This window comes from Symphalangus syndactylus, chromosome 7 (assembly GCF_028878055.3).
Source record: "Symphalangus syndactylus isolate Jambi chromosome 7, NHGRI_mSymSyn1-v2.1_pri, whole genome shotgun sequence".
In the NCBI taxonomy this organism is placed as follows: domain Eukaryota; kingdom Metazoa; phylum Chordata; class Mammalia; order Primates; family Hylobatidae; genus Symphalangus; species Symphalangus syndactylus.
The window spans coordinates 55,945,140-55,971,272 of record NC_072429.2 but is presented as its reverse complement, the minus strand read 5'-3'; the positions used below and the strand labels follow the sequence as shown (position 1 = coordinate 55,971,272).

Genomic DNA, 26,133 nt, shown 5'->3' with positions numbered 1-26,133 from the left:
AAGATTGGTGCAATCCACCATCCCTCAGGAAGGGCTGCGACTAAATCATCCCAGACAGAAGCACATTTGCCCTAATTTTGATGAGCTCCAGAGATAGACCTCTTGAGACTTCCTATTCTGAATAGAGAGAAATCCTTTCTTACAGCTAAACAATCCCTCTCATTAGAGCCAAACTCCATTTATCTGTGTCTGGCTATTGTTTGCGTTGGAGAAGGGCCCCTCTAACAATGTTTATGTCATGTACTCCTTCCACATGAACTTACTTATTTTTTAATTAAGTATTTTAAAAGACAGGACGTTGCTATCTTGACCAGGCTGTTCCTGAACTCTTGGCTTCAAACTCTCTGCCCGCCTCAGTCTCCCGAGTAGCTGGGATTATAGATGGCTGGTTCTACAAGAATTTGAATCAATTTTGTCCTCATGGATGTTGTTTCCAAAACTTTAAAAACACCTTTAAATGCTTTTAAACCTCTGTGATGATCCTCTCATCTTTCTAGAATGTATCTCCATTCCTCTTCAGTTCCGTAATCTAGAAATATATATCATTTTCCAGTAGGGCTCTAACCAGTGATGGGGAGGGTGAAGATCTATATCTTAGATGACATTTTTTTCTCCATGTAGGCATTTTTTGTTTTCATATGGGTTGGTCATATATAGAATATTTGAAAGATGTTTTCTTGAAACTTTGTAATATAAATTCTTGAGATTTAAGACATGTCTATGCTCATTTTCTACCTTCTTAGCACATTAGCAATGTATGACCCCCATGTGTACATTTTCACTACTGATTATATTACCTGATGAACATTTTTTATTATGTAAGTGATAAAATCGTGGAGCTTGCAGTGAGCCGAGATCGCGCCACTGCACTCCAGCCAGGGGGACAGAGAAAGACTCCGTCTCAAAAAAAAAAAAAAAAAAAAAAAAAAAAAAAAAAAACATTTTTACATATAAACCTGGCAGTGTAAAGGTGCCATTCAGTGCAAATTACCCAAACACACATCAGCAGTTTTTTACAAATCTAAGGTAGTGGGACAGCTAATGTATATGAATAAGCTTATTTAAATTTCTTCCTTTTTGTTGTGATAAAATGTACATAACATAAAATTTATTACTCTAATCATTTAAGTTTGTAGTTCAGTGGCATTAATTACCTTCACATTGTTGTGCAACCATCTCCACAATCTATATTTGGAACTTCTTCATCATCCCAAACTGAAACTCTGAACCCATTAAACAATAACTCCTCATTTCCTCTCTCCTAGTTTCTGATAAACACGATTCTACTTTTTGTTTCTATGGATTTCACTATTCTAGGTACCTCATCTAAACAGAATCATATACTATTTGTTCTCTTTGGTCTGTCTTATTTCACTCAGCATAATGTCTTCAAGGTTTCTCCTTTATCTTTTGTTCCAGATTTGAAAATGATACACCAGGAGATGCAGTGTGAATAAAAGAATACTGGAAAGGGAATTTTTGAATTCCTCAGAATATATAGCTAGTCTGGGAAGGTTTCCAGAATTAGGCCTATCTGCAGAGAGCTATGCTAATTATGACATAAAAGAACAGGTCTGTGGCTTGTGTCTTGAGATTCAAAGGCTAAATTCATATCAAGTTTCTGACTAATTGAAAGCTCAGACAGTAATTTTGGGAACAGCTAACTGGAAATGAAAATATTAAATGCAGAATAATCTTGAAAAGTTTTTTTTTTTTTTTAAATTGCAGATCGCGGGTTAGACCTGAAAGTAGGCCCATTATCAGAATCCCACGCAGGCAGATGGAAGCTGATCAGTCAGAGATACCCACAGCAATATGGAGTTTTTCTTTTTTTTTTTTTTTTTGAGATGGAGTCTCGCTCCGTCACCCAGGCTGGAGTGCAGTGGCGCGATCTCGGCTCACTGCAAGCTCCGCCTGCCGGGTTCACGCCATTCTCCAGCCTCAGCCTCTCCGAATAGCTAGGACTACAGCCGCCCGCCACCACGCCCGGCTAATTTTTTGTATTTTTAGTAGAGACGGAGTTTCACCGTGGTCTCAATCTCCTGACCTCGTGATCCGCCCGCCTCGGCCTCCCAAAGTGCTGGGATTACAAGCGTGAGCCACCGCGCCCGGCCAATGTGGAGTTTTTCATGACTTCCATGAAGACATTCACTTCCATCACCAAGTTTAGAAGATTTCTGTTTGTCTCCTTGGACGTCTCCTTGAGAGTGTCTTTTCATGACACCAAGCACATGCTAGGTGGCTCCCTCTAGGGTGACATGCATGAATCATAGGTGTGTTCCTATAGATTCTAATCTGCAGAGAAAATAAAATGTGGAGTGACAGGTGCCTCCTTGTTGATGTGAATATTTTTGTTTTGTTTTGTTTTTCATGATGGCACCTTTCCAAGAATCTGAACATTGAATCTGACCCTTCTGAGAGGACACTACACCACTAGAGGGAATCAAACAGAAGATGCAAAATTTCTGCTCTCAGTTCTGTAAGTGAATCATCTAGAGAACTTCAGCAAGTCAGCTTACCTCTTTGTCTCTTCCTAGACATTTTGTAATGCTAGCGATGTTTTACTTTTTCTGTCTGTAATGTGTTAACACTGCAGCAGCCTTAACTACAAGGATATTGGAACCTCTTCAAGGGAAGAAATGTTGAATTCAACTTATTTTTTTTCATGAAAAAATGCTAGTGTGTATATGATCTATTCAGGAATGATGGTCTACCTGAAGTATTATGACTGAGACTCTAAGAGGAACACTTTCCACATCATACTTTGTGGTTGAAATTAAGTGCTAGAATTGGAAACTGTAAATAATCCTAGAGCTGACCTTCTTAAATCTCAGGAGAGCTGTGGTCCAAGCATGTTAGGCTGTTTCCAAATCCCAAAGCTAGTGAGGATTGAGATTAAGAATGTCAGTTCCTGACTGCTAGAAAAGTTAAAAGGTAATTTTTAAAATTAGTCTGCCTGTGAATATAGTAGTAGCTTGTGTTATTAATATTAGTAGCTAGTGCTACTAAAAATGATTTATTTAAAGTGGCAACTCATGGAATAGAGCTGAGAATAAGCCAATAATCAGAATTAAACACAGGCTAGGGAAACATTACCGGAGATTATATAGGTGAAGTTTCACGAACAACTCAAAAGCATGGCTAAAACTGTTTAATGTTTAATTTTCTCTTTCTGCTTTTTTTTTCTTCTTCTCTTTTTAGACGGAGCCTCACTGTTGCCAGGCTAGAGTGCAATGGTGCAATCTCAGCTCACTGCAATTTCCTCCTCCTGGGTTCAAGCGATTCTCCTGTCTCAGCCTTCCGAGTAACTGGGATTACAGGCATGTGACACCATGCCTGGCTCATTTTTTTGTATTTTTAGTGAAGACGGGGTTTCACTGTGTTAGCCAGGATGGTCTTGATCTCCTGACCTAGTGAACCACCCACCTGGGCCTCCCAAAGTGCTGGGATTACAGGCATGGGCCACTGCGCCCGGTCCTCTCTTTCTGCTTTTAATCGTGAACATTGTATAGTGACTTTTTAAAAAGTAGATTAAATTCATGTGTACTGAAATGTACAGGTTTTTAGCATACAATTTGCTGTTTTGATGAATTTACACGCCAGGGTAACCACTATTCCTGTGAGGATGGAAGATTTTCATCACCTCAGAATGTTCCTTCATGCTGTCTTCCCATTAAGTCCCTATTCCCTTTAGGCAAAAACTTCTAATTTTCAACTTCATAAGTTAATTCATTTTACTTGTTCTTGAGTTTTACATGAATGGAATCATACAGTATGAATTTTATATCTGTTTGTTTCATACAACATAATATTTTGGGGGTTTATCCTGTTGCAACATTGCTATGGTTTGAATGGGTCCCCTCCAAAATTCAAGTGTTGAAACATAATGGTCATTGTGATAGTATTAAGAGATGGGGCCTTTAGGAGGTAATTAGGTCATGAGGTTAATTCCTTATAAGGACTATAAGGGTCCTTATAAAAAAGGCTTCACATGGTATTTCTTTGGTGCTCTTACCCTTTTGCCTTTCATTACGTGAGGACACAGTGTTCTTCCCTCCAACTGTGAAGCAAAGATCAGCATGCGCCAGACAACTAAAGCTGCCAGTGCCTTGTTCTTCGATGCCCAGCCTCCAGAACAGTGAGAGATACATTTCTGTTCTTTATAAATTACCTGGTGTCAGGTATTTTGTTATAGCAGCCTGACTGGACTAAGACAAATATATATTATATAGTTCATTATTTCTTACTGAATACATTTCAGTGTGTGAATTTGTCTTCTGCATTCTCAAGATGATTGACTTTTGCTTCTATATAAGTCTAGGATCTATATCAGATTTTAAAAGCTTTGATACGATTTTAAATGTATAGAAAAATGGAAGATAGCACAAAGAAATCTCATATTTTTAAATCAAATTCAGCAGTTGTAGAGAAAAGGGAACCCTTGCACATTGTTGGTGGGAAGGTAAAAACTAGCACAGTCATTATGGAAAACAGTATGGAAGTTCCTCAAAATACGAAAAATAGAACTATCGTATGATCCAGAAATCCCACTCATGAGTGCATCTGTAAAGGAAATGAAATTAGTATGTTGGAGAGATATCTGCTCTCCCATGTTCATTGCAGCACTCTTCACAGTAACCAGAATATGGAATCAACCTAAATGTTCAATTGATGAAAGGATAAAGAAAACGTGTTATATATACACAGAGAAATACTACTCAGCCTTTAAAAAAAGGCTTGTCATTTGAGACAAGATGGGTGAACCTGGAGGACATCATGTTAATAAAATAAGCCATCATGTTAATGAAATAAGCCAGGCATACAAAGATCTCACTTAAATGTAGAATCTAAAAAAGTTGATCTCATAGAAGCAGAGAGTACAAAGATGGTGATCAGGGGTTGGGGGTGGGGAAGTTGGGGAGATGTTGGTCAAAGGGTATGAAATTTCAGTTAGGAGGAATAAGGTCAAGAGATTACTGTACAACACAGTGACTATAGCTAATAATAACATATTGTATTCTTGAAAATCTCTAACAGAGTAGATTTTAAGTATTGTCCCCTCAAAAAATGGTAACTATGTGAGGTAATACGCATGTTAATTTGCTTGATTTAGCCATTCTATGATCTATACGTATTTCAAAATATGCTGTACACAATAAATAAGTACAATTTTTGTCAATTAAAAATAATTAATCAATTTAGGAAATTCAACAATTGTTTGTATTTGATTTGTTTTAATGTTTTTTGTCTTCTCTGCATATATACATTTACATATGTATGTGTGTACCAAGGATAGAAAGAAACTATATGTACACACATTTATACAAATATAATATTTGTGTACCAATGCATGTATAAACATATGTGCATACATATATAAACACATATGTATAGGCTTAAAGATTTTTGAAAATCTGTAAGTTTGTAACCTTAAAGTCTTTAAGCCTATATGTCTGTGGATATATATGTACACACAAAAATAGGATGAAATGTATGTATTACATATATGCATATGTTTATATATATCTTAGGATTTTTAAGAGAAGCAGAACCGATAGAATATATATAGATATACAAGAGAAGTTTGATTATGAGAATTGGCCCATGCAATTATAGAGGCCAAGAAGTCTTACATGATAAATTGTATTTCATAATTTAAAGCTTTTTCTCATTAAAGGCGCTATTAATAAAAGGAAATAAAAGCCACGAATGGGAGAAAATATTTGCAAAAGAGTATAGGTGATAATAAACTTGTATCTACAATAAGCAAAGAACATGAAATTCTTGCAAATCAATAATAGAAGACAAAACACACAATTAAAAAAATAGGTTAAAGATTTGGACAGACACTTCACCAAAAAGGATGCAGGAATGGCAAATAAGTGAATAAAAAGTTTTCTCAGTATTTTCAGTCATTAGGAAAATCATTATTATTCCTATGCCAGCTTTAGTAAGATAAACTTCATGTGCTATATAATTCACCTAAATTTTACAGTTTAGTGGTTTTTAGTATACTCACTGGGTCGTGCAACCATCACCACAGTCTATTTGGCAACATTTTTACCACCTCAAAAAGCAAGCCTGTACTGTTTAGCTACTATTTCTGTTCTCCCAACCTCTCCAGACAGAAGTCATCATTCGCCTATTTTCTGTCTCTATTGATTTGCCTATTCTAAATATGTCATATAATACATAATATAATATGTGGTCTTTTGTTAGTGGCTTATCTCACTTGGCGTGATGTTTTCAGGGTTCATCCATGTTGTAGCAAATTACCCCCATTGTATAGATATGCCACCTTTTATTTACCAGTTAATCAGTTGGTGAACATTTGGGTTGTTTCCACCATTTGGCTGTTATGAATAATGTGGTTATGAACAGTTGTGTACAAGTGTTTGTGTAGACATATGTTATTTTCTCTTGAATATACACATAAAAGTGGGAATGCTTGGTCATAGCGTAATTCTATGTTTACTATTTGAGAAATTACCAGAGTATTTTTCTAAGTGTCTACATCATTTTACATTCAGGCCCACAAAGTAAAACACTTCTGATATTCCACATACTCAACATTTGTAATCATCTGTCTTTTTTTGTGCAGAACGTGCAGGTTTGTTACATAGGTATACACACGTCATGGTGGTTTGCTGCACCCATCAACCTGTCATCTACATTAGGTATTTCTCCTAATGCTATCCTCCCCTTAGCCCTCCACTCCCTGACAGGCCCTCGTGTGTGATGTTCCTCTCCATGTGTTCAGGTGTGCTCATCGTTCAACTCCCACTTATGAGTGAGAACATGCAGTGTTTGGTTTTCTTTTCCCGTGTTAGTGTGCTGAGAATGATGGTTTCCAGCTTCATCCATATCCCTGCAAAGGACATGAACTCATCCTTTTTCATGGCTGCATAGTATTCCACGGTGTATATGTGCCACATTTTCTTTATCCAGTCTATCATTGATGGGCATTTAGGTTGGTTCCAAATCTTTGCTATTGTGAATAGTGCTGGAATAAACATACGTGTGCATGTGTCTTTATAGTAGAATGATTTATAATCCTTTGGGTATACACCTAGTGATGGGATTCCTGGACCAGACGGATTCATAGATGAATTCTACCAGACATACAAAGAGGAGCTGGTACCATTTCTTCTGAAACTAATCCAAACAATAGAAAAAGAGGAAATCCTTCCTAACTCATTTTATGAGGACAGCATCATCCTGATACCAAAACCCGGCAGAGACACAACATAAAACAAAATTTCAGGCCAATATCCCTGATGAACATCGATGTGAAAATCCTCAATAAAATACTGGCAAATGGAATCCAGCAGCACATCAAAATCCTTATCGACCACAATCAAGTTGGCTTCATACCTGGGATGCAAAGCTGGTTCAACAGACACATATCAATAAACATAATCCATCACATAAACAGAACCAATAACAAAAACCACATGATTATCTCAACAGACACAGAAAAGGCCTTCGATAAAATTCAACATCTTTTCACGCTAAAAAACTCTCAAACTAGGTATTGATGGAATGTATTTCAAAACAATAAGAGCTATTTATGACAAACTCACAGCCAATATCATACTGAATGGGCAAAAGCTGGGAGCATTCCCTTTGAAAACCGGCACAAGACAAGGATACCCTCTCTCACCACTCCTATTCAACATAGTATTGGAAGTTCTGGTTAGGGCAATCAGGGAAGACAAAGAAATAAAGCGTATTCAAATAGGAAGAGAGGAAGTCAAATCATCTCTGTTTGCAGATGACATGACTGGATATTCAGAAAACTCCATTGTCTCAGCCCAAAATCTTCTTAAGCTGGTAAGAAACTTCAGCAAAGACTCAGGATACAAAATCAATGTGCAAAAATCACAAGCATTTTTATACACCAATAATAGACAAACAGAGAGCCAAACCATGAATGAACTCCCATTCACAATTGCTACCAAGTATAAAATATCTAAAAATATAACTTATAAGGGATATGAAGGACCTCTTCAAGGAGAACTACAAACCACTGCTCAAGGAAATAAGAGAGGACACAAATGGAAAAACAATCCATGCTCATGGATAGGAAAAATCAATATCATGAAAATGGACAAAGTAATTTATAGATTCAATGGCATTCCCATCAAGCTACCATTGACTTTCTTCACAGAATTAGAAAAAACTACTTTAAATTTCATATGGAATCAAAAAGAGCTCATATAGTCAAGATAACCCTAAGCAAAAAGAAGAAAGCTGGAGGCATCATTCCACATGACTTCAAACTATACTACAAAGCTACAGTAACCAAAACAGCATGATATTGGTACCAAAACAGCATGGTATTGGTACCAAAACATCTATATAGACAAGTGGAACAGAACAGTGCCTCATAAATAATGCCATACATGTACAACCATCTGATCTTTCATAAACCTGACAAAAACAAGCAATGGAGAAAGGATTCCCTATTTAATAAATGGTGTTGGGAAAATTGGCTAGCCATATGCAGGAAACAGAAACTGGACCCCTTCCTTACACCTTATACAAAAATTCTCAAGATGAATTAAAGACTTAAATGTAAGACCTAAAACAGTAAAAACCCTGGAAGAAAACCTAGGCAATACCATTCAGGACATAGGCATGGGCAAAGACTTCATGACTAAAACACCAAAAGCAAGGGCAACAAAAGCCAAAACTGACAAATGGGTTCTAATTAAACTAAAGAGCTTCTGCACAGCAAAAGAAACTGTCATCAGTGAACAGGCAACCTACAGAATGAGAGAAAATGTTTGCAATCTATCTATCTGACAAGGTCTAATATCCAGAATCTACAAGGAACATAAACAAATTTACAAGAAACAAACAAACAACCCCATTGAAAAATGGGTGAAGGATACGAACAGACACTTTTCAAAAGAAGATATTTATGAAGCCAACAAACATATGAAAAAAGCTCATCATCACTGGTCATTGGAGAAATGCAAATCAAAACCACGATGAGATGCCATCTCACATCAGTTAGAACGGCAATCAATAAAAAGTCAGGAAACAACAGATGCTGGCAAGGATGTGGAGAAATCAGAATGCTTTTACGCTGTTGGTGGGAGTGTAAATTAGTTCAACCACAGTGGAAGACAGTGTGGCGTTTCCTCAAGGATCTAGAACCAGAAATATCACGTCTTTTTGATTGTCATTATCGTAGTGCTAGTGAAGTGATGTTTCATTGATGTCTTGATTTGCATTTACATTCATAAGAATTCTTTATATATCCTAGATACAAGTCCCTCATCAGATATATGATTTATAAATATTTTCTCCTATATTGATGGTTATGTTTTCAAGTTTTTGATAGTATCACTTGAAGAAAAATGTTTTAAATTTTTATGGTCATTTATCTGTTTTGTAATTGCTGTTGTTTATACATTGATGTCATGTCTAAAAATACATTTCCAAATTTGAAGTCATGCAGATTTAACCCTATGCTTTCTTCTAAGAGTATTATCTCTTACATTTAAGCTTTTATTGAATTTTTAGCTGAGTTTTATATATTGCATAAATTAAAGGTCCAACTTCATTCTTTTGCACATGGATATCCAGTTGTCCTAGTACCATTTGTTGAAAAAGTCACAAATTATTAATATACATAATAATAAGTAGATGTGGTTTGCTAACATTTTCTTATGAATTTTTGCATCTACAACCTTGAAGGATACTGTCCATAATTTTCTTTTCTTAGAATATCTCCTCAATGTTTTGATATCACAGCAATACTGACCTCTTAAAATGAGTAGGAAAATGTTTCTCTATGTTTTTAAAATAGTTTGTGAAGAATTGGTATTATTGATTTCTTCCCAGGAATATTCAACAAGAAACCTCTCTGGTCCTGAAAATTTCAGAATGAGAATGTTTATCATTATGAATTCAGTTGCTTAACAGATATTTAGCTATTCATATTTCTCTATTCATTAGTGAGTCTGAAAAGTTTGTATCTATCTAGAATTTGCCTGTTTTCTTTAAGCTGTTGAATTAAATGGAATAAAGTTGTTCACAATATGTCTTTATTATCTTTTGATGTTCAGGATCCACAGTGATGTTTGAGCTTTCATTCTATTTTTTAAAAATTTTACTTTAAATTCTGGGATACACGTGCAGAATGTGCAGGTTTTTTACATAGGTATACATGTGCCTTGGTGGTACATGTCTATTACATTTTGTCTATTACATTAGGAGTCTATTACATGGGTTACAAAACCCATCATCTAGGTTTTAAGCCCTGTATGCATTAAGTATTCATCCTAATGCTCTCCCTCCCCTTCCCCTGCACTCCGACAGGCCCATGTGTGTGATGTTCCCCTCTCTGTGTACATGTGTTCTCATTGTTTAACTCCCACTTATGAGTGAGAACGTGGTGTTTGGATTTCTGTTCCTGTGTTAGTTTGCTGAGAATGATGGTTTCCAGCTTCATCCAGGTCCCTGCAAAGGACATGAACTCATTTTTTTATGGCTGCATAGTATTCCATGGTGTATATGTGCCACATTTTCTTTATGCGGTCTATCATTGATGGGCATTTGGCTTGGTTCCCAGTCTTTGCTATTGTGAACAGTGCTGTAACAAACATACATGTGCATGTTTCTTTATAGTAGAGTGACTTATAATCCTTTGGGTATATCTAATGGGATTGCTGGGTCAAATGGTATTTCTGGTTCTAGATCCTTGAGGAATCACCACACTATCTTCCACAACGGCTGAACTAATTTACACTCCCACGAAGAGTATAAAAGCATTCCTATTTCTCCACATCCTCTCCAGCATCTGTTGTTTCCTGACATACAAAAAGGCATATTATAAATGCCAGACCTGCTTTGAGATATTCCCTTCTCTACCCAGTCCAAAGGAATCTATCTCTCCCCTGAATACTCTTTTGTGTAATTCCTCTTTGGATACTTAGAACAAAGGCATTCATGTAAATATTCTGACTAACATTATTAGACAGTAGACAAATGAGGGCAGAATCCATGTATAAATTATATCCAATACTTAACACGATGCTTTGCCCATAGCAATTCCTCCATAAAAAGTACTGATTCTGTTAGTGAAATGTCCAAATGGTATGTCTAGAGATGTCTCTATATGAATAAAACTGGTAAAAGAGGAAAAATAGATAATATTATACTTAGGAAAATTACAGCAAGGAATAAATTTCTTTCAAAAGAAACAAAATTAGAAGAACCAGGTAAAGATACATAAGAATTTTGTGATTATGGTTCCAGGTCTCATGGAAACCTGGTAATTATATTAGCCTCTATTCCTTGGATGCTTAATGTGCTTAAATATGAAACTGCAATCACTGCTGAATTTCACTAATAGGCCATAAATCAAAAATACCAAACATCAGATGATTTTTGTCCCATCAGGGACACACAGTATAGACAATAAAGGAAGGGTGCATAGAAGCACAGTCATAAATGAAAGTGGCAGATAAAGGATGTGATGAACAAGAGCCACAAATCTCGCCAGATAAGACCTTTCCCAGGACAGATGGTATGGTGGATACTCAAGCTTACTCTGATGAAGTGAGGCAGAGCCTGGGGCATGAGCTACAAAGTGATACATAAACTTAAAAGGAGATGTCTCAATAAATGCTTTTCTGCTCCCAATTTTAATATTGTGGCAAAACTTCCTTAAATTTTCTCATTCTATTCTTCCTTTATTGTCTTTGATCAATATTTCATCCCCTACATATAAAGTTTATCATGTGCACTATCATTTTGTATACGTATATTTATTTGCCATTATTATATTTTACTTGTTTCCTTTACTTTTCTGTCCCTGTTTGTTGGCATCATTGCCCTCAATAAGATTACAAAAAATCCAGGGGTAGGAACTGTTGCCTGATAATGGTGTAGAAAGCCCGCCCCCCCGACCCCCGCCACCCTAAACCTAGTGTAGAACTCTGCATACTATGAGTGAACAATACGTGGGCCTTCAGTGAAAAACTGAATTATGAAGAGATTCTTTTTGAAAAACTTATTTGATTAGTATGATATAATGAGATGGCATAGACTCATTTCTCCCTGCACATCCTTGGTAAGTACAACTATAAACACTGGAAATAATGTAAGAGAAAACCAAAGGAGAGCTCTGAAGGGTGGAGAGAGAAAGCATGCTTTGGAACCAAGACTGAAGGAAGAACACCTATCAGAAAAAGGTGACCTGGCTTGGCACTTCCGCACCACAACCTAGCAACAGCAGGCAGCCCGAGTAGACTCATTGTATCTCAGGTTGAATGGGAGTCCCTCCTACAACAGCAGGGGAGCCCTGCACCAGCAGAAGGGGCGATTAGCGGAGCCCCACTAACAGTTAACAGCAGGGGAATCTCTTTTCTCTTCTCCCCAGTGGAAGATATGGGGGTGGAACAGGCAACAGTGGCAGGACAGATTTCACCCCAACAACCAATCAGACCAGGGAGGCTTCCTGGTGTTTATGGGCCAGGCCAGAGACTCCTCTTCCCCACTGAGAGATACCAGGCTGCCTGGCCCAGGGAAACCCTTTTTGTCCCCTCAGGCAGTACTAACAAGGACTAGTGGGAGCAGATTATCCAAGCAGACCAAAATGACACCACAAAGGTTCTGAAAATTTAAAAGTAGCTCTAGACCCACATAATACATCTAAACAGGGTGACTCTTACTAAAATAAGAGATTTAAATCAGACTCAGAGTCTCCTAATGTAATAGACAAAATGAGCAGGATACAATACCCATCATACCAAGAATCAGGAAAATCAAACTGGAATGAGAAATACAATCAATTCACGCCAAGATGAATCGTGTATTGGAATTATCTAATGAGAATTTTAAAGCAAACATAAAAATGCTTCAACACTGACTTATAAATTCTCTTGATGCAAAAAGATAGAAAATCCCAACAAAGAAATGTTATAAAAAAGACCTAAATAAGAATTATCGAACAAAAAACATAATAATTAAAATTAAAAAAAACAAACAAACCTCACTGGGAGCTCAGTAGTACAGTGGAAATTATAGAGGATAAAATCAGTGAACTTGAGGTCAAATTGTGTGCGGAGTTGGCTTCTTCTGGTGGGTTCCTGGTCTCGCTGACTTCAAGAATGAAGCCGTGGACCTTCACGGTGAGTGTTACAGCTCTTAAAGGTGGCACAGACCCAAAGGGTGAGCAGCAGCAAAATTTATTGTGAAGAGCGAAAGAACAAAGCTTCCCCAGCATGGAAGGGGGCCAGAGCAGGTTGCTGCTGCTAGCTGGGATGGCCAGCTTTCGTTCCCTTATTTGTCCCTGCTCATGTCCTGCTGATTGGTCCATTTTACAGAGTGCTGATTGGTCCATTTTACAGGGTGCTGATTGGTCCATTTTATAAACCTCTAGTTAGCTACAGAGTGCCAATTAGTGCATTTTTACAGAGCACTGATTGGTGCATTTTACAAACCTCTTGTAAGACAGAATAGTTCTCCAAGTCCCCACTTGACCTAGGAAGTCCACCAGGCTTTGTCTCTCAAAAATCAATAAAATTTACCCAATCTGAGAAACAGAAATAAACTGTTTTACCCCTCAAAATGAGTAAGAGTCTCAGAGCTTTATAGAACAATAACAAAAGACCTAACCTTTGTATCATTAGCATCTAATATGGTTTGGCTGTGTCCCCATCCAGATCTCAACTTAATTTGTATCTCCCAGAATTGCACATGTTGTGGGACGGATCCAGGGGGAGGTAATTGAATCTTGGGGGCCAGTCTTTCGCATGCTATTCTCATGTTAGTGAATAAGTCTCATGAGATCTGATGGGTTTATCAGGGGTTTCTGCTTTCACTTCTTCCTCATTTCTCTCTTGCTGCCACCGCCACCAAGTAAGAAGTGCCTTTTACCCTCCACCATGATTATCAGACCTCCCTAGCCATGTGGAACTGTAAGTCAAATTAAACCTATTTTTCTGCCCAGTCTCAGATATATCTTTATCAGCAGTGTAAAAACAGACTAATACAGCATCTCAGAAAAAAGGAAAAGCAGAGTGTTTGGGGCTGAAAGAGTATTTAAGAAGAAAGCTTCATACTTTCCAAACTTGGCAAAAGGCACAAGCCTCCAGATCCAAGGTGGGCAAATGTGGGAAAGAATAAACCCAAAATATTCATGCCAAGACACATTATAATTAAACTTTTAAAGACAAAAGACAAAGAAAAATCATGAATGCAGCCAAGAAGAAATGACTCATTACTCATAGGGTTACACTAATTTAAGTGATAGCAGATTTCTCTTCTGAAACCATTAAGGCCAGATGGAAGTGACACATTTTTCAAGTGCTAAGATAAGAACTGTCAACTGTGAACTATATATGTGGCAAAACTATTCCTAAGGAGTAAAGGGGAAATAAAGGCATTCTCTGATAAAGAATAACTAAAAGAATTTGTCAAATCTACCCTCAAAAACTGGCCAAAGGAATGTCTTCAGAGAGAATCTTTAAAAGTAAAGATTCTGGGAGCATAAGGAAGGAAGAAGGAGCACAAGTGGGTTCATACAGTAGACTATAATTTCTCTCATTAATTTTATTAATTGATTACCTAATTGAATCAAAATTATCACACCATCTGATACTCAAGAAAATGTTGTTTAACTGGAAGCATAGCAAAGGAACCTAAAAGAAAGTTAGATTTCCGCTCTGTATATGAAGTGAAAAAATGCTGATTCCTAGTAGAATGTGATGCCACATATGTATATTGTTATACCCTGTGAAACAACTATAAAAGTGACACAAACAGATGCACTCAAAATATAAATTAATCAAAATGGATTCTAAATAATTTCTAAAAAACTCTTGGGAAGATAAGAAAAGGAAAACAGAGTAATAAAAACCAGAGAGAAATAACATAAAATACAAAATTAAATGGCAGACATAAGCTCCAGCACATCAACAATTACCTTAAGTATAAATAATCTAAATTTATCTGTAAAAAGACAGAGATTTGCAAAGTGGATGAAAAAACATGAACTAACTATATACTGTTTACAAGAAGGTCACCTCAAATGCAACAACATAGGTAGCTTGAAATGAAATGATGAAAAAAGATATGCCATGCAAACATTATATAATATATTAATAATATAGATTGTACATGTGTGCGTGTGTGTGTGTGTGTGTGTGTTAAAAACCTAGTAAAGGTCTGAATGAGAGAAGATGAGGGAGCCAAATCAGTGTATATCACTGAATCTGGGTAGGAAGTTTACGGCTAATGTTACGGAATTTAACAATCATATGTAAACACATTGTCTCATTGGGTTCTCCAAATACATCTGTGGAACTGGCATGTCTAACTGGCCTTCTCTAGCAAACAAGGTGCCTAGGGAATTGTCTCAGGCTGGTGTTCCAGGTGCTGTGGTCACTTTGGAAGTGACTGGGATTCAACATATGGAGCAAAGGGAAACTTTGCTTCTCATGAAAATCAGACCCTGGAAGGTTGGAAGAAAGAGGGGAGCAAGAGGAAAAATGACTCCCAAGCCAAACTGGCAACAGGGAAGAGGTTAAATTGAGCAAACGTTGCAGAAGGCCTGACCTTACATTGTTCTGAAAGACTATTCAGAGCAAAAAGCCAAGTCCCATTTGTGAGATGATGGAAGAGACACCCAAGGGCAGGAAGAAAGCTACTGAGTTAAGTTGGCAGGGCTGAGAGTATTCCCATTTTGTGAAAAATGAAATGAACTGACACGTTGAAAGTCACATCATAACTGATAGCACCAAAATCTCAGAACGCACTGCTAAATAACTTTTCTAGTCACCACTCGTTCCCCAATAACTGTTGAAATAAAAAAGTCAGCTGATGATTAACCAAAATAGCACTAATAATTGGGAGAGTTGGGATTGAAATCTAGGGCATGGAGAGTGGTGCTATGTGATTTTAGAGGCTAGGTCATAAAGATGCATGCACTCCTTGCTTGTTCTCTTGGTATGTTCATTTGTGGAACTTGCTCACTATGAGGAAGCCCAAGCAGGGCATACAAAGGCCTGCAGGACAAGCAAGTGAGGCTCCTGGCCCATAGCCCTGCTGAACTCCCAGCCATCCATCAGCCAGCAACCACTTGCCAGCCATGCCTGTGAACCATTTGAAATAAATTCCCGGATGCCTGCCGGTGGAGCCAAGATGGCCGAATAGGAACAGCTCCGGTCTCCAGCTCCCAGCCCCAGCGACACAGAAGACGGGTGATTTCTGCATTTCTGCTTGAGGTACCGGTTTCATCTCACTAGGGAGTGCCTAACAGTGGGTTCAGGACAGTCGGTGAAGCGCACTGTGCGCGAGCCAAAGCAGGGCGAGGCATTGCCTCACTCGGGAAGCGCAAGGGGTCAGGGAGTTCCCTTTCCTAGTCAAAGAAAGGGAAAACAGACGGCACCTGGAATATCGGGTCAGTCCCGTCCTAATACTGCGCTTTTCCAACGGGCCTGGAAAACGGCACACTAGGAGATTGTGTCCCGCACCTGGCTCGGAGGGTCCTATGCCCACAGAGTCTTGCTGATTGCTAGCACAGCAGTCTGAGATCACGCTGCAAGGCGGCAACCAGGCTGGGGGAGGGGCGCCAGCCATTGCCCAGGCTTGCTTAGGTAAACAAAGCAGCCAGGAAGCTCGAACTGGGTGGAGCCCACCACAGCTCAAGGAGGCCCGCCTGCCTCTGTAGGCTCCACCTCTGGGGGCAGGGCACAGACAACCAAAAACTCAGCGAGAACCTCCACAGCCTTAAATGTCCCTGTCTGACTGACAGCTTTGAAGAGAGTAGTGGTTCTCCCAGCACGCAGCTGGAGATCTGAGAACGGACAGACTGCCTCCTAAAGTGGGTCCCTCACCCCTGAGCAGCCTAACTGGCAGGCACCCCCCCAGTGGGACAGACTGACACCTCATTCAACCGGGTACTCCTCTGAGACAAAACTTTCAGAGGAACTATCAGACAGCTGAATTTGTGGTCTCACGAAAATCCGCTGTTCTGCAGCCACCGGTGCTGACACCCAGCCAAACAGGGTCTGGAGTGGACCTCTAGTAAACTCCAACAGACCTGCAGCTGAGGGTCTTGTCTGGTAGAAGGAAAATTAACAAACAGAAAGGACATCCACACCAAAAACCCATCTGTACATCACCATCATCGAAGACAAAAAGTAGACAAAACCACAAAGATGGGGAAAAAACAGACCAAAAAAACTGGAAACTCTAAAAAACAGAGCACCTCTCCTCCTCCAAAGGAACGCAGTTCCTCACCAGCAACGGAACAAAGCTGGATGGAGGATGACTTTGATGAGTTGAGAGAAGAAGGCTTCAGACGATCAAACTACTCTGAGCTACGAGAGGAAATTCAAAACAATAGCAAAGAAGTTAAAAACTTTGAAAAAAAATTAGAAGAATGGATAACTAGAATAACCAATGGAGAGAAGGGCTTCAAGGAGATGATGGAGCTGAAAGCCAAGTTTAGAGAACTACGCGAAGAATGCAGAAGCCTCAGTAGCAGATGCGATCAACTGGAAGAAAGGGTATCGCTGATAGAAGATGAAATGAATGAAATGAAGAGAGAAGGGAAGTTTAGAGAAAAAAGAATAAAAAGAAATGAACAAAGCCTCCAAGAAATTTGGGACTATGTGAAAAGACCAAACCTACGTCTGATTGGTGTACCTGAAAATGATGGGGAGAATGGAACCAAGTTGGAAAACACTCTGCAAGATATTATCCAGGAGAACTTCCCCAATCTAGCAAGGCAGGCCAGCATTCAGATTCAGGAAATACAGAGAACGCCACAAAGATACTCCTCGAGAAGGGCAACTCCAAGACACATAATTGTCAGATTCACCAAAGTGGAAATGAAGGAAAAAATGTTAAGGGCAGCCAGAGAGAAAGGTCGGGTTACCCACAAAGGGAAGCCCATCAGACTAACAGCTGATCTCTCAGCAGAAACTCTACAAGCCAGAAGAGAGTGGGGGCCGATATTCAACATTCTTAAAGAAAAGAATTTTCAACCCAGAATTTCCTATCCCGCCAAACTAAGCTTCATAAGTGAAGGAGAAATAAAATACTTTACAGACAAGCAAACGCTGAGTGATTTTGTCACCACCAGGCCTGCCCTAAAAGAGCTCCTGAAGGAAGCACTAAACATGGAAAGGAACAACCGGTACCAGCCCCTGCAAAAACATGCCAAATTGTAAAGACCATCGAGGCTAGGAAGAAACTATAGCAACTAACGAGCAAAATAACCAACTAACATCATAATGACAGGATCAGATTCACACATAACAATATTCACGTTAAATGTAAATGGGCTAAATGCTCCAATCAAAAGACACAGACTGGCAAACTGGATAAGGAGTCAGGACCCATCAGTGTGCTGTATTCAGGAAACCCATCTCACGTGCAGAGACACACATAGACTCAAAGGGATGGAGGAAGATCTATCAAGCAACTGGAAAACAAAAAAAGGCAGGGGTTGCAATCCTAGTCTCTGATAAAATAGACTTTAAACCAACAAAGATCAAAAGAGACAAAGAAGGCCATTACATAATGGTAAAGGGATCAATTCAACAAGAAGAGCTAACTATCCTAAATATATATGCACCCAACACAGGAGCACCCAGATTCATAAAGCAAGTCCTCAGTGACCTACAAAGGGACTTAAACTCCCACACAATAATAATGGGAGATTTTAACACCCCACTGTCAGCATTAGACAGATCAACGAGACAGAAAGTTAACAAGGATATCCAGGAATTGAACTCAGCTCTACATAAAGTGGACCTAATAGACATCTACAGAACTCTCCACCCCAAATCAACAGAATATACATTTTTTTCAGCACCACACCACACCTATTCCAAAATTGACCACATAGTTGGAAGTAAAGCTCTTCTTAGCAAATGTAAAAGAACAGAGATTATAACAAACTGTCTCTCAGACCACAGTGCAATCAAACTAGAACTCAGGATTAAGAAACTCAGTCAAAACCGCTCAACTACATGGAAACTGAACAACCTGCTCCTGAATGACTATTGGGTACATAATGAAATGAAGGCAGAAATAAAGATGTTCTTTGAAACCAATGAGAACAAAGACACAACATACCAGAATCTCTGGGACACATTCAAAGCAGTGTGTAGAGGGAAATTTATAGCACTAAATGCCCACAAGAGAAAGCAGGAAAGATCCAAAATTGACACCCTAACATCACAATTAAAAGAACTAGAAAAGCAAGAGCAAACACATTCAAAAGCTAGCAGAAGGCTAGAAATAACTAAAATCAGAGCAGAACTGAAGGAAATAGAGACACAAAAAACCCTTCAAAAAATTAATGAATCTAGAAGCTGGTTTTTTGAAAAGATCAACAAAATTGATGGACCGCTAGCAAGACTAATAAAGAAGAAAAGAGAGAAGAATCAAATAGATGCAATAAAAAACGAAAAAGGGGATATCACCACCGATCCCACAGAAATACAATCTACCATCAGAGAATACTACAAACACCTCTATGCAAATAAACTAGAAAATCTGGAAGAAATGGATAAATTCCTCGACAAATACACCCTCCCAAGACTAAACCAGGAAGAAGTTGAATCTCTGAATAGACCAATAACAGGTTCTGAAATTGTGGCAATAATCAATAGCTTACCAACCAAAAAGAGTCCAGGACCTGATGGATTCACAGCTGAATTCTACCAGAGGTACAAGGAGGAACTGGTACCATTCCTTCTGAAACTATTCCAATCGATAGAAAAAGAGGGAATCCTCCCTAACACATTTTACGAAGCCAGCATCGTCCTGATGCCAAAACCTGGCAGAGACATAACCAAAAAAGAGAATTTCAGACCAATATCCTTGATGAACATTGATGCAAAAATCCTCAATAAAATACTGGCAAACCGAATCCAGCAGCACATCAAAAAGCTTATCCACCATGATCAAGTGGGCTTCATCCCTGGGATGCAAGGCTGGTTCAACATACGCAAATCAATAAATGTAATCCAGCATATAAACAGAACCAAAGACAAAAACCACATGATTATCTCAATAGATGCAGAAAAGGCCTTTGACAAAATTCAACAACCCTTCATGCTAAAAACTCTCAATAAATTAGGTATTGATGGCACGTATCTCAAAATAATAAGAGCTATCTACAACAAACCCACAGCCAATATCATACTGAATGGGCAAAAACTGGAAGCATTCCCTCTGAAAACTGGCACAAGACAGGGATGCCCTCTCTCACCACTACTATTCAACATAGTGCTGGAAGTTCTGGCCAGAGCAATCAGGCAGGAGAAGGAAATAAAGGGTATTCAATTAGGAAAAGAGGAAGTCAAATTGTCCCTGTTTGCAGATGACATGATTGTATATCTAGAAAACCCCATTGTCTCAGCCCAAAATCTCCTTAAGCTGATTAGCAACTTCAGCAAAGTCTCAGGATACAAAATTAATGTACAAAAATCACAAGCATTCTTGTACACCAATAACAGACAAACAGAGAGCCAAATCATGAGTGAACTCCCATTCACAATTGCTTCAAAGAGAATAAAATACCTAGGAATCCAACTTACCAGGGATGTGAAGGACCTCTTCAAGGAGAACTACAAACCACTGCTCAATGAAATAAAAGAGGATACAAACAAATGGAAGAACATTCCATGCTCATGGGTTGGAAGAATCAATATCGTGAAAATGGCCATACTGCCCAAGGTAATTTATAGATTCAATGCCATCCCCATCAAGCTACCAATGACTTTCTTCACAGAATTGGAAAAAACTACTTTAAAGTTCATATGGAACCAAAAAAGAGCCCGCATCGCCAAGTCAATCCTAAGCCAAAAGAACAAAGCTGGAGGCATCACGCTACCTGACTTTAAACTCTACTACAAGGCTACAGTAACCAAAACAGCATGGTACTGGTACCACAACAGAGACATAGATCAATGGAACAGAACAGAGCCCTCAGAAATGATGCCGCATAGCTACAACTATCTGATCTTTGACAAACCTGACAAAAACAAGAAATGGGGAAAGGATTCCCTATTTAATAAATGGTGCTGGGAAAACTGGCTAGCCATATGTAGAAAGCTGAAACTGGATCCCTTCCTTACACCTTATACAAAAATTAATTCAAGATGGATTAAAGACTTATATGTTAGACCTAAAACCATTAAAATCCTACAAGAAAACCTAGGCAATTCCATTGAGGACATAGGCGTGGGCAAGGACTTCATGTCTAAAACACCAAAAGCAATGGCAACAAAAGCCAAAATCGACAAATGGGATCTCATTAAACTAAAGAGCTTCTGCACAGCAAAAGAAACTATCATCAGAGTGAACAGGCAACCTACACAATGGGAGAAAATTTTTGCAACCTACTCATCTGACAAAGGGCTAATATCCAGAATCTACAATGAACTCAAACAAATTTACAAGAAAAAAACAAACAACCCCATCAAAAAGTGGGCAGAGGACATGAACAGACACTTCTCAAAAGAAGACATTTATGCAGCCAAAAAACACATGAAGAAATGCTCCTCATCACTGGCCATCAGAGAAATGCAAATCAAAACCACAGTGAGATACCATCTCACACCAGTTAGAATGGCCATCATTAAAAAATCAGGAAACAACAGGTGCTGGAGAGGATGTGGAGAAATAGGAACACTTTTACACTGTTGGTGGGACTGTAAACTAGTTCAACCATTGTGGAAGTCAGTGTGGCGATTCCTCAGGGATCTCGAACTAGAAATACCATTTGACCCAGCCATCCCATTACTGGGTATATACCCAAAGGACTATAAATCATGCTGCTATAAAGACACATGCACACGTATGTTTATTGCGGCACTATTCACAATAGCAAAGAGTTGGAACCAACCCAAATGTCCAACAACGATAGACTGGATTAAGAAAATGTGGCACATATACACCATGGAATATTATGCAGCCATAAAAAATGATGAGTTCGTGTCCTTTGTAGGGACATGGATGAAACTGGAAAACATCATTCTCAGTAAACTATCGCAAGGACAAAAAACCAAACACCGCATGTTCTCACTCATAGGTGGGAATTGAACAATGAGAACTCATGGACACAGGAAGGGGAACATCACGCTCCGGGGACTGTTGTGGGGTGGGGGGAGGGGGGAGGGACAGCATTAGGAGATACACCTAATGCTAAATGACGAATTAATGGGTTCAGGAAATCAACATGGCACATGGATACATATGTAACAAACCTGCACATTGTGCACATGTACCCTAAAACCCTAAAGTATAATAAAAAAAAAAATTTAAAAAAAAAAAAAAAAAAAGAAATCTAGGGCATGTTCTTCAATATCATGTGACTTATTTGAATTTGAAGAGAGGCCTCTTAGGGAACAGGATATATGAAAGATTGTTCTCTGGAAGTAATAAGGTATCACATTCCTTTAGATAACCCAATTAATGAAGTTGTAACAGAGATGTTTGTCTCAGTGGAGCCTGTCTTGTACACATCAGAATGTTTTTTTAACACTGTTAGGCCATTGAGCTGAAACTTGGCATTTTTTTGACACCAGCATATGAGGTGAAGGGATCTCTTCACTCTCATCACCACTCTGCCCTCCCATTTCTTTGCATAAGTCTCTCTGCAAGTTATTCCCTTTCTGACAGTTGGTATGGACAGTCTAGTATAGACATCATGACTTTGGAAAATTACATCAAGTTTTTAATCTGTTGAGTAATTTGTGTCAACTATATACATGTAAATAAGGATACTGTAAAGGAAGAAAGAATGCTATTAATACTGTCTTTCATCTAATTAGTAGACAATCCCTGTCCCAACCAAAAGAAAAAAGAAATCCAATATCAGGTTTATGGTTCTAATGTGGGGGGGGGTATAATTTTAACATTATCGAGGAGGGTGATAACACTAACAGCATTCAGAAAAGAGTATAGTATTCTGTACTCTATAGAGCAATAAATGGTGTCTTAGTGTGGGTATGAGCTCCAGAATGGCATGAACAACAGGAATAATAAGCATTAATCTAATTTACAATGCCAATTATCTCTACCTGTTTACCGTATCTGTCACTTGGCAAGAATATAAAGATGACTAGTGAAAAGGAGAGTAGAAAATACTTCTATTATTTAGATATTAAGCATCTACTGAGTCCCTGCTATGTGCATAAAACTAGACAGTTGCAGAGGCAGTGACTCAATGGGTTTTTAATATGTCTCAGTAAGTATTTCATAATCCAGAAAAAGCTTTTATGCTTCACATTCAAGTCTCAAGTCAAAAAATCTTCATCTAACTGGATTTTTATCCACAATATTTAAGTTTGTTAAAATTTTCTAAAGTGAAGCCAGTAGACTCAAAATAGCAATGTTTACTAACCATTTATATTATTTAAGTATGTTTATTCAGCAGACCACATAAACAGCATGTTCACAACTAAAAACATTTTACCACAAGAATAAAGTCACTTGTTTATCTAAGAGCTAACCACTGTTGATAGATACTAGTATTATTGTTTCACTTTGCTTTGGGCAAAGAAATGGAATAGATGCTTGCAACCTATCATACATTACACATCAGAAGAGGAAAGGCAGAAAAATGAAAAGAGATAGCTCAGAAGGAAATGAATACAATAATAACTAAAAGGAAAACAGAATCTTGACAGACAGGCAGAACACACCAGCTGCTCTCTTCTGATTCCAAAGATTGACATCGAAAGTCAAGAAAAATAATGCTTGTGTCCTAAATTAAAGATACACATGTATTTATATGATTACCTATGCATTTAAGGAAGAATAAGAGTCTTTGTTCCAAGAACTGGATGCAGATTTATTTCATAGAGTTTGCTCATTTGAATTTTTAATTAGGAGTTGCAGTCACAATCCACACAATAAATTGGGACATGCCAGTGACAGGAGTTGACAGTTGAGAATCACTTAGTACTAATTATTAAGAAAATGTATAGAACAAATTTGAGTAATGTGTCAAAGCTACCGTTGTCAGTGGTTTTGGCTATACTTGATGATGATGCTGATGAACAAAGACACCACTGCTGTTGGGTGTTACTTGTAATGTAGTGAGGTAAACTGCTTTTTGATTCTCTATGGAGATTTGCATCCATATTTTTGTGAGAAAATTGTTGAGATTCATGCCCATCACTTTATTCGATTCTTCGTAAGGTCCCAATAAACTTTTCTTAAACATTAGTAGTGAGAGAAATTTTTCTTTTTTGAAGAATAATCTGTATCTTCCTCTTGAAAAATTTGAAGTATATAACTTGCCACCTTAGGTTCCCTATGAACTTGACATTTGTGTCTCAAGGATCTAATGTAGCATAGGACTTAAAGAAGGAAGGCATTTGTGAAATGTATTTGTGAAATGAATGAAAAAAGAAATAATTAAATTTTGTTTACTAAGAAATAATGGCGATGATCACAATCATATTGGGCCGTAATGTTGGCATATTTATTTTCCTCAATCCTAGTTTTCCATTTTTACTTCTATTTTACTAGCTTCATCGTATAGTCATTTCTGCTTCCAGTGAGCTTCAACTGTGGTGAAGAAAGACACCCACATACCTAACAACAATATAAGAGAGAAAGAAAAAAATACATTTAGCAAAGGTACAAGCAACATGTTACATGATCACTGAGGAAGAAGCAGGTGAGTCTAGCTGGAATTTGTTAAGGAAATAGAGACATTAAGAAGGGAAGAAACTTCTTGAGCATTCATGGCATGTTAATTATCCAAACCGACTAGAGCAGAGATTTTATAAGGAGAAAAAGTAGGAGATAAAACTAAAAAGGCAACTACAAATCAGACCGAGAAGGATGGTGAATGGTACCTTAAGACAGTGGTCCCCAACTTTTTTAGCACCAGAGAATGGTTTCATGGAAGACAATTTTTCCAGGGATTGAGGTGGGGTGTTGGTTTTGGGATGAAACTGTTCCACCTCAGATCATCAGTCATTAAGATTCCTCTAAGGAGCATGCAACCTGGATCCCTCACATGTGCAGTTTACAATAGGGTTCAGGCTCCTATGGGAAACTAATGCTGCCGCTGATCTGACAGGAGGTGGAGCTCAGGCAGTCATGCTGGCTGGCTCACCACTCACCTCCTGTGGTGCAGCCTGGTTCCTAACAGGCCATGGAGTGGTACCAGTCTGTGGCTCAGGGATTGGAAACCCCTGGCTTAAGAGTTTGATCATTAAATTGCACAGTTAGGAGCCACTGAAGCTAGTTGAGGAAAAATCTAAAGGCATTGTTGTTATTTCTTAGGAAGATAACTTAAATGGCAGTATGATGGATGATTTGGAGAGACAAAGCAGAAGAAACAGTTGGAAGGTTTCGCAATAATCTGTTATAGATAATAAGGTACAACACAGAGGAATACAGATATGGATTCAAAGAAAAAATAAAAATCAAGATGACTCGGCCACTAAGGGGATATGAAGATAAACAGTGAAAAGAATTAGTGATGGGACTGTAATGATACTATTTAAGGACAGCGGGATCCAACAAGTGAAAAACCATTGAAAGGAGAAAATAACACAGAATAACACAGAATATCATGCAGGTGTTACTGTGCATACTGCTTGACATCAACTAGACCAGAAGCCTGTGACCCTTGCAGGTAGTCTTCTTAGGGTCTTTAATTCTTTTTTGACTGCTAGATATTTATTTTATCTAACATACTGCCTGAAATATAATGGCACTCATATTTCAGGTAGTATGTTAGGTATTTAATCTTCACTGTAACTCTGTAAGGCAGGGTATTTTCCTCTAAAGTATAGCTGCATATACTATTTAAGTGGCTTTTCCATAAACACACAGTGGACAAGTGGACAAAGAAAAATTGTAACCCTCAGGTTTGTCGGAGTCCAAAGGCCATGTTCTGTGCACAGCTCCTCACTGTCCACTTTTCTTTTGAATATGCCGAGTCAAGTATAAGGGGACCATCCCTACCCAGCAAATGCAGATGGAGGTTGCAAATGCAGATGGAGGTTGCAAATGCAGATGTGGTGCCTAGAAGAAGAGCTAGGCTGGGAGAACAGAGTTGGAACCATCTGAAGGGAGGTGAATGTTGAAAGCCTATTGAGGGCTGAAATCACTAAGGGGAGCATGTGT

At 38.4% G+C, this 26,133-nt stretch overlaps 1 protein-coding gene across 4 annotated transcripts in view; it reads left to right on the top strand.

Annotated features, from left to right (window-relative positions):
• NKAIN3 (sodium/potassium transporting ATPase interacting 3) overlaps window positions 1-26,133 on the top strand; it is a 1,176,366-nt gene that overhangs the window by 223,887 nt on the left and 926,346 nt on the right. For all 4 annotated transcript variants that reach the window (XR_010121877.1, XR_010121876.1, XR_010121874.1 and 1 more), the window contains 2 exons: window positions 2,390-2,479; window positions 3,202-10,053. The gene's annotated coding sequence lies outside the window, so the exon portion shown is untranslated. Of the gene's footprint in view, window positions 1-2,389; window positions 2,480-3,201 lie in introns of those variants that run through there.